Below are 13,464 nucleotides of genomic sequence, written 5' to 3' on the forward strand. Positions count from 1 at the left end.
GTTGTGTCACGCCCGGAATTTCTATCCAAAATTCCAAACGCTTACATGTGTGTTAAACCCTCGTCCAGGAAACAGCCGAGGCACACAATAACAAATTGATAATAGAGTACAAATAAATAACTATGTAATATTCGCAAATAATAAATTATTACAGAGGTGGATAGTTCCTCTCAAAGAATAACATTCTACGCAGCGGAAAGAAACTAAAGCAAACTACGGAACAACTATGGCGACTCCACTCCACAGGCAACTTAACCCAGATCAAGCCTAGTCCTCCAGATCATCACCTTCACTGAAGTACTCCTCCTCTGATGAATGAATATTGCAAGAATGAGCATATGACATACTCAACAAGCCACACAGCAAATATGCAAGTGCACAGGATAACAAAGGATGTCATAATAAAGCTCATTTGCGTAAACAACATTTAATAAATATTTAAGAGAATAGTAAAACAGTTGAATAATTAATCGGTATTAAATAAACACCATACAACACACCCGTGTTGCATAGGCCCAACCTCATCTGAACAACCAACCCTAGTTGTACAAATCAAACCTCCATACCAGGAATATACCATTCCAAACCAGGAGTCAAATTAATTAGCACAATTACCGTTAATGAATAATGTGGGACTAATCACGAAAAACATTGCTCAACTCACCCATAACCACGGGCACGCCTATTCGAATAGTTTTACTCTGATCAGAGGTGTACCACTGTACCCACGAGACACAATCCCACAACATGTCACCATGCGCCTTAGTACCACCACGGTACCTTGGAAAGTAACTGTGACATTACCCCTCGCACAACACAACTCACCACAATACACCGTTCCTGGATCATAATCTCCCCCTCAAAACCAGAGGCAATGGACTCCCCAGCGACCCCCACGGACTTCTCGCCGCTTCACAGTCTGGCACACTATAATGAATCATGCTATACAAAAGATAAAGCCGTTGCCCACGCTGGCTTGTGGTTGGCACGGTAAATGTTTCACAACAGTAGCTCGTGAACCGGTCCTTAATTGTCATGAGCACAACCATCAAAACCATATGCTCACAACCCACCTTAACCAGGTTTTAATTATTAATTAATTAACATAACATAACACGATTAACCATCGTGAGATACCATTAAATATAACCATAATTAATAATAATAATATAATATAATTTATATTTAATCCCCTTTAATTAGCGAATGTTTCTAAGCATGACTAAGCAAACATACATATGGCATTTAGCTGAACCAATCCAATATATAAGGTTCATGCTAATCAAATTATAACCCATAGGAAAATAAAGTCATCTTCGGCCATTAATTAACTGGGAAAAGGTTCACCACCCGATGACATTCGAAAATAATGCATAACTTGAAATAAAACATTAGCTTTAAACGGGTTCAACATGCTCAAAGATTTGTTTGGGATCTGTGTGACTTGCCTTGAGCTTCTGCAAACACTTCGGAACCTTCCTCAACGGAAACGCTTTCCTCCGGAACGTCGGAAACTAAAGCAAATAAACAAAATCGACAAAACAGTACAAAAACAAGCATAAACAGTACATGTGGATATTTTTAACATATAGATCTCAATTTAGAAAAATTTAGCAACTTGAACCACTCGAATCGGAGCTATGGTGAATTAGTTATGATTTTCCGAAGTTTTAATCTATTTCATCTATTAAAAAAAACTAAAAAGAAAAGGTTTATGACGTCAGCGTGACGTCATCAATGGCGGTCACGGCTCGAGCGACGACCTCACCGGAGCTAGGAAGGTCGGCCGGAGTTTTGGAGGACACCTACGCGTAGAGGACAACGTCGCGATCCCAATGGTGCTCACCAAAGTGACAAACGATGACGGACGGTGACCGGCGACGAGGTGGCGCGGCGGCGGTGGCTCGAACGATGGCGGCGACGGTCCTCCGGCGACCGGCAATGGCGGAGAGAGGGCGGCCGGGATTCCCCACTTTCGTGCGCACCTAACGGCGGCAACGGGAGGCGGCGGCGACGGCGAACTTGGCGGCGCGACGCGGCCGGAAGATGGCCAGCGGCAGCGGCGGCTTGCGCGGCGTGGCGGTGGCGCTACGGAGCACGAGAGAACTCGGGAAAGGGGGCAAACGAAAGAGGACGACTAGGGGGTCCTATTTATAGCCTTGGATTGGAGAGATCGGACTCCCACCGCGAGGAATCCTCACACCCTGAAAATCGCTAAATTATAAAACATTGTGAAAAAGGAATTTTTAGAAATTATTTAATGATTAAAGCAAGTGTGTGAATAAAATCTATGAAAATTTTGAACATTAAGTTGATATAGATAAAATTGTATTAAATATTTTTAATGTCCAAGTATTTTCTAGATTTTTCCCAGAATTATTTGAGCATTGGAAGTATTTTTAATAAATGAAAGATCATTTAGTGATTAATTTAATTGGAAAAGTAATTAATAATTCTTTCTTTTTCCTCCTTTGGTTGTGAATCATTCCCGGTTCACTCTCCCTGTCTGCGGTTCGTTGTATCCGCCGACCTCTTTGCCGCCACGGTTTCGTTTTGTATGAAGAGCCGAGTCTTATTCTCTTTCCGGTACCATTTCCTTTTCCTTTCCCAAAACGGCACCGCATCTGTTTCCCCCACCTTTCCTTTCTAGGCAACCCCTCCTCCCGTATCTTTTTCCCCTCCCCATCTTGGCCTCCTCCTAGCCGTGCGCCTCTCCCCTCTGCCAGCCGCGCACGCCTCCCCTGCCCTCTCCCCTCCGAGTCCCTCCCTCTCCCCCTCTGCCGTGCCTCCCTTGGCCCCACCTAATCCTATTCAATCTTCCCCTATTTAAGCCGACCCCTCCCCATCTTTTTCTTGTTTTTTTTCAGCTGCCCCTAGCCTCCTCCTCCTCCTGTTTAGCCGCCTCCTCCAACACCCTAGCCGCCGCCGCTGCCCTAGCCGCCGCTGCCCTAGTCGCCACTGCCGCTAGCCGTCACCCCTCGCCGTCGTCGTCTTGGTCGTCGCCGTCGTCTTCTCCGGTGAGCTCTCCTCTCTCCCATGTCATTTACCGGTGTAGTTTATCCCTAGGGATTTAATCCAATCTAATCTAATCTGTTGTTTGGCCCTAGCGTCGTCATCATTTCCGTGTGTTGTCGCCGGATCATCATCGTCGACCCTCCCTCTCCGGTCGCTTTGGTTCGGTGAGACTTCTATCCGTGTCCTCTCGGGTTAGGTTTCAATCCCTCGGTCATGTCACCGCCACTGTTGCTCTAACCCTAGCGCAGCTGTTGCTGTGTCGCTAGCTGCTGCCCTAGCGTCGCCGCTGCGCTAGCTGCCTTGTTGCCGCCGCGTCGCTGTTTAGCCGCTGTACGTCACCGTCGCACTGCTGCTGTATGTGTGCCACTGCAACCGCTATTGTGCCGCTGCCGTGTGTCAATCCAAGCCATCCGATCTTGGTCGACTCGGTCGAGATTAATCTCAGCCGTCCAAAATCGATATAAATCCGTTCTTTCTTTTCAATGGCATATTATTCCTTTTTAATATATGTCATCTACCAAATATGATCTAATCTATTTCTGGAGGATGTTTTAATCTTTTGTCTCGGCTATAAGTCATTTGTAAATTGTTTAATCAATTTGGAATAGTCTTTTCTTTAATAAGTTTAATTGGAATTAAATCTTGTAAAATTCATATCTAATTCATACGAACTCGGAATGAGGTCGTTCAAGTCTCATAATTCATCTAAATTCGAGCTCTACCTATTTATGAACTTTAATTGTACTGTTTATTTGGTTTTTATTAGTGTCTTTCCTCGTTTTGCATTCTAGGTTTAGTTTTCCGTTGTTTCGGAGGATCGTTCGTTCGTTGGAGAAGTTCCTGAAGACAAATTGAAGACGCTTGTTCGCAAGGAAAGTCACACAGATCCCAAACAACCCTTTGAGCATGTTGAACCCGTTTAAAGCTAATGTTTTATTTCAACTTATGCATTATTTTAGAATGTCATCGGGTGGTGAGCCTTTCCCATTTAATTATGGCCAAAGATGACTTTATTTTCCTATGGGTTATAATTTGACTAGCATGGACCTTATATATTAGATTGGTTCAGCTAGATGTTATTTATAGTTGCTTAGCTGTGCTTAGAAACATTAGCTCATTAATGGGATAAATTATGCTTCACTACTACTTATGGTTATATTTAATGGTCAATCGTGTTATGATAATTAATTGATAAATAAAATATGATTAATGGTGGGTTGTGAGCACATGGTTTTGAAGGTTGTGCTCATGACAATTAAGGACTGGTTCGCGAGCTACTGTTGTGAAACATTAACCGTGCCAACCACAAGCCAGCGTGGGCAACGGCTTTACCTTTTGTATAGCATGATTCATTACGGGGTGCCAGACTGTGAAGCTGCGAGAAGTCCGTGGGGGTCGCTGGGGAGTCCATTGCCTCTGGTTTTGAGGAGGAGATTATGATCCAGGAATGGTGCACTGTGGTAAGTTGTGTTGTGCGAAGGGTATTGTCACGATTTCCCCCTTTGCAGTGCCATGGTGGTACTTCAGGGCATGGCAATATGTGTGGAATCGTGTCTTGTGGATACAGTGGTACATCTCTGGCCAAAGTAAAACTATTTGAATAGCCGTGCCCGCGGTTATGGGCAAGTTGAGCAATGTTTTTCGTGATTAGTCCCACACTACTCATCAATGTTAATAATGTGATAATTAATTTGACTCCTGGTTTGGAATGGATAATTCCTGGTTTGGAGGTTTGATCTGTACGACCGGGGTTGGCTGTTCAGGTTTGGTTGGGCCTGAGCAGCATGGGCGTGCTGTTCAGTGTTGATTAATATTGATGATTAATTACTTTACTGTTTTACAAATTCTCAACTCTTTGCTAAATGCTGCTTTCGCAAATGAACCCTATATTATGCCATCCTTTGGTATCCTTGTGTACTTGCATATTTGCTGTGTGGTTTGTTGAGTATGTCATATGCTCATTCTTGCAATAATCATCAAACCTCAGTTGAAGAAAATGATCCAGAAGGAGAAGACCTTTGGCTTAGATCCCAGTTGAGCTGCCTGTGGGAGTGGAGCTGAAGCTTCGCTAGATTTTATTTTCCGCTGCAGTTTTCTTCATGGTGAGGACTAAGTCCCTCTGTATATTAAATTGTCAGTTTGTGTATCTCGGCTGATTCCTGGACGAGGGTTTTAATGCACAAATTAGTTCGGAAATTACTTGCGAATTTCTGGGCGCGACAGAATCGATCCGTGAAAATCTTCGGGTTTGTTTTGGGGATAAACTCGAATATGAGTCTGATTCGGTTAAAATACTCAACGATTTGCTCCGAATCTTGGGGGTAAAGATAGAGGAGGATGAGGGGATCAAAACCCCTCAATCAATCGGACACGGGGAGACCGGATTGGGGCGGATTTGGGGGAAGAAGGCGGTGGCTCAGACGAGCTTGGCCGGCTCGGCCGGAGGTTGAAGAAGGCCCGACAGGTGGGCCCCACCTGTCGGTGGCTGGAGGAGGAGGGGGCGGGCGGCGTCAGCTGGGCCGGTTTGGGTCAGCTCGCCCGCGCGGAGAGAGAAGATGTTGGGCCGAAATCAGCCTAACGACTTAGGGGAGGATTTTTTATACTTTTTCAATTAAAATAATTTGTGAAATGTTGTTTCATTTATTAAAAATACTTCCCTTGCTCAGATAATTCCCAGAAAAATCTAGAAAATAGAGGAACAAGCATAGTATTTAATGAAATTTTATGTAGCTCAATTTTATGTTGAATATTTTCCTAGATTATTAGAGTTTAATTTGTAGGCTTTCAAAATAATTTCTAAAAATGATTTAAAATATGCATTATTAATTTAGGCGATTTTTAGGGCGTGACATGTTGCGTGAACGCGATGGCTCGGTTTATATAGAGATAGGTTGCCTGATCAGGGCGCCCGCGTAACCGAACCGGATAAGTCGCGCGTAACCTATCCGGACTCCACGCCGTTTTCACACACCGGATTTTTAAGAATGTTTCCAAAACAAAATAAATCCAAATTTCCCGCAGCAAAACAAAACTGCAAAAAGGAGGCTGCATCTGCGCAAGGGTGAGGAGCCAATTTTGCAGACCATTCGACGCGTACGTTGTGCATGCGCGCTGCCTGCCCTGCCAAGCCAGGCGAGGCAAGGCGAGCGACCGCGCGCATGTATTTCCCCTCTTCTCTTCACCATACATGCTTCAAGTGGCTAGGAGGGCATCCTCCCTTTTAAGGAGGTCCCCCTCTCCTAGAATAAGCAAGGTGGTAATAAACTCTACATGCATGCCATCCCATGAGGTGGGCTTTTGTGATTTTCCAAAGAAGTAATCTTCGAATGGGCCTTAGCCCATGTATTAATTCCAACAATCCCCACCAAATCTCAAAATCCCACTGAGATTTGCCTTTTCCAATGTACTGTTTATATACCAGCGGTTCGATGGAGACCGATTAAGGTTGAACATCCACCTAGAACTCCAAGCTACACTTACTCACAACTTGAACAATGGACTACGCCTTGAATTGCAAGTCTTGTGCAAGCAAGTTTCACTCAGAGTCTTATCTGGTACTAGACCGTATGTAGACTACCCCTCGGGTGGAGCGTATAAGTCATACTCCTAGGTCTTTAGTAAGCTTCCTAGAAGATTCACTCAAAATCTCCATAGACTGCGACGAACAGTCAAGCTTACAAAGGTGAGTTCTTTCAAGAATGCTCTGCAGGACAGCATCTTTGCTAATTAAAGCCAACAGAACTCATTAAGGCATAGCCAACCTGCCTTGCAGCTCACGAGAGTACATGCATCTTCACTTAGAGAGGGTATAGATTGGTACTCTCCTCTAGTTTACTAATGCTTTGTTCTTCCCAGGTTCTAATTTACGGGATCTCTGATCACATAGACTGGGTTACCACCATAGTATAACTCACATGGGTCTCAAACCCATCTCCTTCGATGCATATTCTATCACATTTCGTGATAGTCCCTTCGTGAAGGGATCTGCCAGGTTTCTAGCTGTTTGGATGTAATCCAACGTTATAACTCCGGAGTTTCTCAATTTCCTGACAGACTTTGATCGTCTTTTCACATGTCTAGACGATTTCATATTATCCTTAGAACTATTCACTTTGACAATTACCGTTTGATTGTCATAGTTCATAAGAATAGCCGGCACCGGTTTTTCAACAATAGGCAGATCCATTAATAGATCACACAGCCATTCTGCCTCAACAGTAGTAGTATCCAATGCCGTCAGCTCTGCTTCCATGGTTGACCTCGTCAAAATGGTCTGTTTGCAAGACCTCCACGAAACAGCACCACCACCCAGTGTGAAGACATATCCACTAGTGGCTTTGATCTCATCGACATCAGAGATCCAGTTAGAATCACTATATCCCTCCAGTACCGCAGGATACCCAGAATAGTGAAGCCCCAATTCCATAGTATCTTTCACATAGCGCATTACTCGCTCAAGCGCACGCCAGTGATTATCTCCCGGATTAGAGGTAAACCGGCTCAACTTGCTCACAGCAAAGGAGATAGCAGGCCTAGTTGCACTAGCCAGGTACATCAGCGAGCCAATAATTTGGGAGTATTCCAGTTGATTCCTAGCAATTCTCTTCTTCTTTCGAAGCAACAAGCTAGGATCATAAGGTGTTGGACAAGGCTTACTATCAATGTAGCCAAAGCGATTCAAGATCTTCTCCACATAATGGGACTGCAAGAGTGTAATCCCATTATCACCTCTAATTAGCTTAATGTTTAAGATAACATCAGCTACTCCCAAATCCTTCATATCAAAATTTTGAGACAAGAATGATTTAACCTCATTTATCACCTCAAGGTTTGTCCAAAATATCAGTATGTCATCAACATACAAGCACAGAATAACTCCCTCACCCCCACCATGGCGATAGTATACACATTTATCTGCCTCATTGACTGCAAAGCCTACAGATGTCAATGTTTTGTCAAATTTCTCATGCCATTACTTAGGAGCTTGTTTCAGACCATAAAAAGACTTCAACAATTTGCACACTTTGCCTTCTTGACCTTCAACTACAAACCCATCAGGTTGATCCATATAGATCTCCTCATCCAGCTCTCCATTAATAAAAGCTGTCTTAACGTCCATTTGATGAACGAGAAGACCATGTGAGGCTGCTAGGGAAAGTAGCACACGAATTGTGGTCAATCTAGCAACAGGTGAGTAAGTGTCACAGAAATCTTCGCCTTCTTTCTGAGTATAGCCTTTAGCAACAAGCCGAGCCTTGTACTTTTCAATAGTACCGTCAGGCCTAAGCTTCTTCTTGAACATCCACTTGCACCCCACAGGTTTACACCCATAGGGTCGCTCTGTCACCTCCCAAGTCCCGTTAGCGATAATGGAATCCATTTCACTACGGACAGCCTCCTTCTAGTAGTCTGCATCAGGAGATGCATATGCTTCTGAAATTGACTTAGGAATGTCATCCACGAGGTACACAGTAAAATCATCACCAAAGGACTTAGCCGTCCTTTGTCTTTTACTCCTTCGAGGAGCTTCACTGACATCCTCCTCAGTGACATATTCATGTGTATGTTCAGTTTGTTCTGATGGTGTGATTGAACTGGGAATTAATTCAGAGGGTTGGCTCGAACTACTATGTGTATCCTTCATTGGGAAAAAGCTCTCAAAGAAGGTAGCATCACGAGACTTCATAATTGTACCAACATGCATGTCAGGTACCTCAGATTTAACTATTAAAAATCTATAGGCAATGCTGTGATGAGCATATCCCAGAAAGACACAGTCCACAGTCTTAGGTCCCAGTTTGCGCTTCTTCGTTATTGGTACATTGACTTTTGCCAAGCACCCCCATGTACACAGATAAGAAAGTGATGGTTTTCTCCCAATCCATATCTCATATGGTGTTTTGTCCTTATTTCTGTTAGGAACTCTGTTTAACACATGATTCGAGGTCAACAATGCCTCCCCCACCATGCCTTAGGCAGTCCCGCGGTGTCCAACATGGCATTCACCAAGTCAGTCAGTGTGCGGTTCTTCCTTTCAGCAATCCCATTAGACTCGGGAGAATAGGGAGGCGTCCTCTCATATATGATGCCATGTTCCTCACAGAATAAGTCAAACTCGTTTGAGAAAAACTCTCCACCACGATCAGACCTAAGCCTTTTTATCTTTCTGTCAAGTTGATTTTGAACTTCTGCCTTATAAATTTTAAAATAGTCTAGAGCCTCGTCTTTCGTTTTCAACAAGTACACATAGTAAAATCTAGTAGCATCATCAATCAACGTCATGAAATATCGTTTTCCACCCTTCGTCAACACCCCATTCATTTCACAATGATCTGAATGTAGGAGTTCTAGTGGTGCCAAGTTTCTCTCCTCGGCAGCCTTGTGAGGCTTGCGAGGTTGCTTCGATTGTACATAACTATGGCACTTAGAACCTTTGACAATGGAAAACTTAGGAATTAAACACATGCTGGAAAGCCGAGAAATCAAGCCAAAATTAATATGACATAAACGTGAGTGCCAAACATTAGCCTCATCATCCACACTGCCACAAATATGGTTCACAGACTTATTGCAGAAATCAGAAAGGGAAAAGCGGAACAGGCCTCCGCACTGATAACCTTTACCAATAAAATATCCATGTTTACACACGACTACTTTATTAGACTCAAAAACCAACTTAAATCTATCTCTAGTCAGACGGGAGCCACTAACAAGATTCCTGTCGATAGAAGGGACATGCTGCACGTTCTTCAGCTGCACGATCTTTCCCGAAGTAAACTTCAGATCTACCGTGCCAACACCATGAACAGAAGCATGTGACCCATTCCCCATTAGGACGGTGGAACCCCGTGCGACCTGATAAAAAGAAAACAACGATATGTCAGCACAAACATGTACATTGGCCCCAGTATCAACCCACCAATTAGTAGACTGATTAATTGAAAAAACAGTAGGTAAATTACCATACCCGCTTCCCTCTCCAGTGTTGCCAATGGTCACATTAGCAGACTTAGAAGTCTGCCCTGTAGTTGCCTTCATCCCCTTGCACTGTGGACACTTCCTAGCGAGATGACCAGGTTGGCCACACACAAAGCAAGTCCTCTCATCCTGATTAGGATTGTTGTTGTTCTTCTTCTGCTTCTTGAAGTTGGTGGACTGTTGAGCTTTGTATTTCCCCTTGCTCTTGTTCTAGGCCTTGTGCACAACATTGGCACTGGATTGCCCACCATCGCCCTTAGACGTAGCATCTTTTTCCTGAGCTTTCTCCTCAACATCAAGAGACGCTATCAACCCCTCAACGGAGTATTCCTGTCTCTTGTGTTTGAGTGCAGCACCGAAACTTCTCCAAGATGGAGGTAGTTTTGCAATAATGCACCTGGCCACAAATTTGTCAGGTAAGACACACTTAAGGAGTTTGAGTTCCTTAGCCATGGTTTGTTTCTCATGAGCCTATTCGACTACAGAACAGTTGTCAGCCATCTTGTAGTCATGAAACTGCTCCATGATATACAGATCATTGCTAGCATCAGTAGTACCGAATTTAGTATTCAGTGCATCCCACAACTCCTTAGCGTTGGTCATATGCATATACACCTCGACCAGACGATCGCCAAGAACGCTAAGAATGCATCCCACAAAGAAAGTAGTGGCTTCCTCGAATTGCTTCTACTGATCAGCAGTAAGCATTCCTTCAGGTTTGCCAGTACTCACCCAGAACCATCATGAGCTATCATTAAGCCATCATTAAATAATAGTGAATCATAAGTTATCCCAATAGTGTGCTAAGGTTTCTAAGCATGGCTAAGCAACTATGTCTAATATCTAGCTAAACCCATATATAAAGCTCAACTAGTCAAGTTATAATAACCCAAGGTATCAAGGAATTGAGTAATCAAGAACAAAAGGGCTATAACAAAGCAATAGGTTAATTCTACCCAATGACATTCGAAAATAAATGCAATAGTTGAATAGAAACAATAGCTTTAAACAGGATCAACATGCTCAATGGGTTGTTTGGGATCTGTGTGACTTGCCTTGCTGGCCTTGGAACTCTTCAAATTCTTCTCCTGCAAAATCGGACTCTCCGGGAACGTCGGAATCTAAGGAGAAAAGAGCAAAATCACCAAAACAGCACATAAACAAGCATGAACAGTACATGTGGATATTTTTAACATGTAGATCTCAATTTTAGAAAAAATTAGAGACTTGAACCAACTAAATCTGAGCTAAGATGAACTAGTTATGAATTTTCAAAGATTAAATCAGATTAAATCATTTATATAGATTTTAATTGAATTATGACGCAATAATGAATTATTTTTGAAAAGGAAAAAGAGATTATTGCGTCAGCGGGTCGGGTTCACGGTGGACCGGGTGCACGGCGGCGGTTCACGGAAACGAACGGCCGGGATCGATCTATCCAAATCGGACGGCCGAGATCTAAACGGTCTACGACCGGTCTACGGCGGACGGCGTCGATGACGTCAGCGGTGACGTCATCACCGGCGACGGCTCGGACGGCGCATGCTTGCCGGCAAACGACGGCGCGGCGGCGCGAATGGATGGCACCAACACGTAGAGGGCGACGCGGCGATCTTTACCGAGGCACGAACGGAGGCCCACGGCGGCCGTCCACGGCGATGGAAACTTTAGGGTTCGGGAGAGAGAGAGGAATCCGATTCGAGCTCGAATCCATCGATTTCCAAACCGAATTAAGCGATGATTCCAAAAGAGAAAAGATAGAGGAGATCTCGGGGATCATTTCCCCTCTATTGATTTCACCGGCGATGGAAAGGAACGAGCGAATTGGAAAGGCGGCGGCGGCGCGGCGCAGCTAGGGTTCGGGCACGAGAAGGACGACGGGTCCGACAGGTGGGACCCACCTGTTAGCGGCTGAGGGCGCGCGCGCGCGGCGGCTGCGGCTGACTGGGCCGACTGGGCCGAGGGAGAGAGAGAGAGGTTTTGGGCCGACTTTCGGCCCAAAGCCAAAAGAGAGGTTTTTAAAACTTTTTCAATTTAAATTATTCATGAAATTCAATTCCATTTATTAAAAATACTTCCTTGGCTCAAATAAATCCCAGAAAAATCTAGGAACTATAGAATCAAGCAAAGTATTTTATAAAATTTTATCTGGCCCAATTTTATATTGGAATTTATTATTTAAAATGAGATCTTCTCTTCTAGGGTTTTAAAATTATTTCTGATAATTCCAATTAAACAACAATTTATATATTTAAGATTTTTAGGGTGCGACAAACCTACCCCCCTTAAACGGAATCTCGTCCTCGAGATTCGGAAGAACTGGTGAACAGATGCGGATGAGCTGACTTTAATTCATCTTCTCGTTCCCAAGTAGCTTCTTCTTCCGAGTGATTACTCCATTGGACCATACAAAAATGGATAACTCGATTCCTGGTTCTTCTCTCATCTGTCTCCAAGATACAGATTGGTTTCTCAACATACGTCAGATCCTCTTGGAATTCTATCTGTTCAGGATTAGCTTCTTCAGTGGGTACCCTTAAACACTTTTTCAACTGTGACACATGGAACACATTATGGACACCTGCCAAGGATTGAGGTAACTCCAACTGATAAGCTACCTCACCTCTTCTACTGACAATCTTATAAGGTCCCACGAAACGCGGTGCGAATTTTCCTTTGGTGTGAAAACGATGAACCCCTCGAAGAGGCGAGACACGAAGGTACACATGATCTCCTTCTTCAAAACTTAGATCTCTACGGCGATTGTCGGCATAACTCTTATGACGAGACTGAGCCACTCGCAATCTTTCTTGAATGATCTTTACCTTCTCTTCTGCTTCCCTTAGGATATCAGTCCCGAAAACCTGACGTTCTCCCGTTTGATCCCACAAAAGTGGTGTGCGGCACTTCCGACCATACAGTGCTTCATAAGGAGGCATTTGAAGACTAGCTTGATAACTGTTGTTGTATGAGAATTCCGCGTAAAGCAGATTCTTATCCCAACTTCCACCGAAGTCTAAAGCACAAGCTCTCAACATGTCTTCCAAAATCTGATTTATCCTTTCGGTTTGTTCATCTGTCCGCGGATGATAAGCAGTACTAAAGTTCAGCTTGGAACCCATCTCTTCTTGAAGCTTCTTCCAAAACTTTGAAGTAAACTGGCTACCTCGATCTGATACTATCTTCTTAGGCACACCGTGCAGACACACAATTCTTGCCATATACAATTCCGCCAAGCTACTTCCGGAATATGTTGTCCTCACTGGGATGAAATGAGCCACTTTGGTAAGTCTGTCGACTATCACCTAGATAGAGTCATGGCCTGATGACGTTCTGGGTAGACCAGTGATGAAATCCATACCGATTTCCTCCCACTTCTATTCTGGTATCTTCAGAGGTTGCAACAAACCTGCGAGTTTCTGATGTTCTGCCTTGACTCGCTGACAAACATCACATACTGTTACATAC

This window comes from Oryza sativa, chromosome 6 (genome assembly GCF_034140825.1).
Source record: "Oryza sativa Japonica Group chromosome 6, ASM3414082v1".
In the NCBI taxonomy this organism is placed as follows: Eukaryota; Viridiplantae; Streptophyta; class Magnoliopsida; order Poales; family Poaceae; genus Oryza; species Oryza sativa.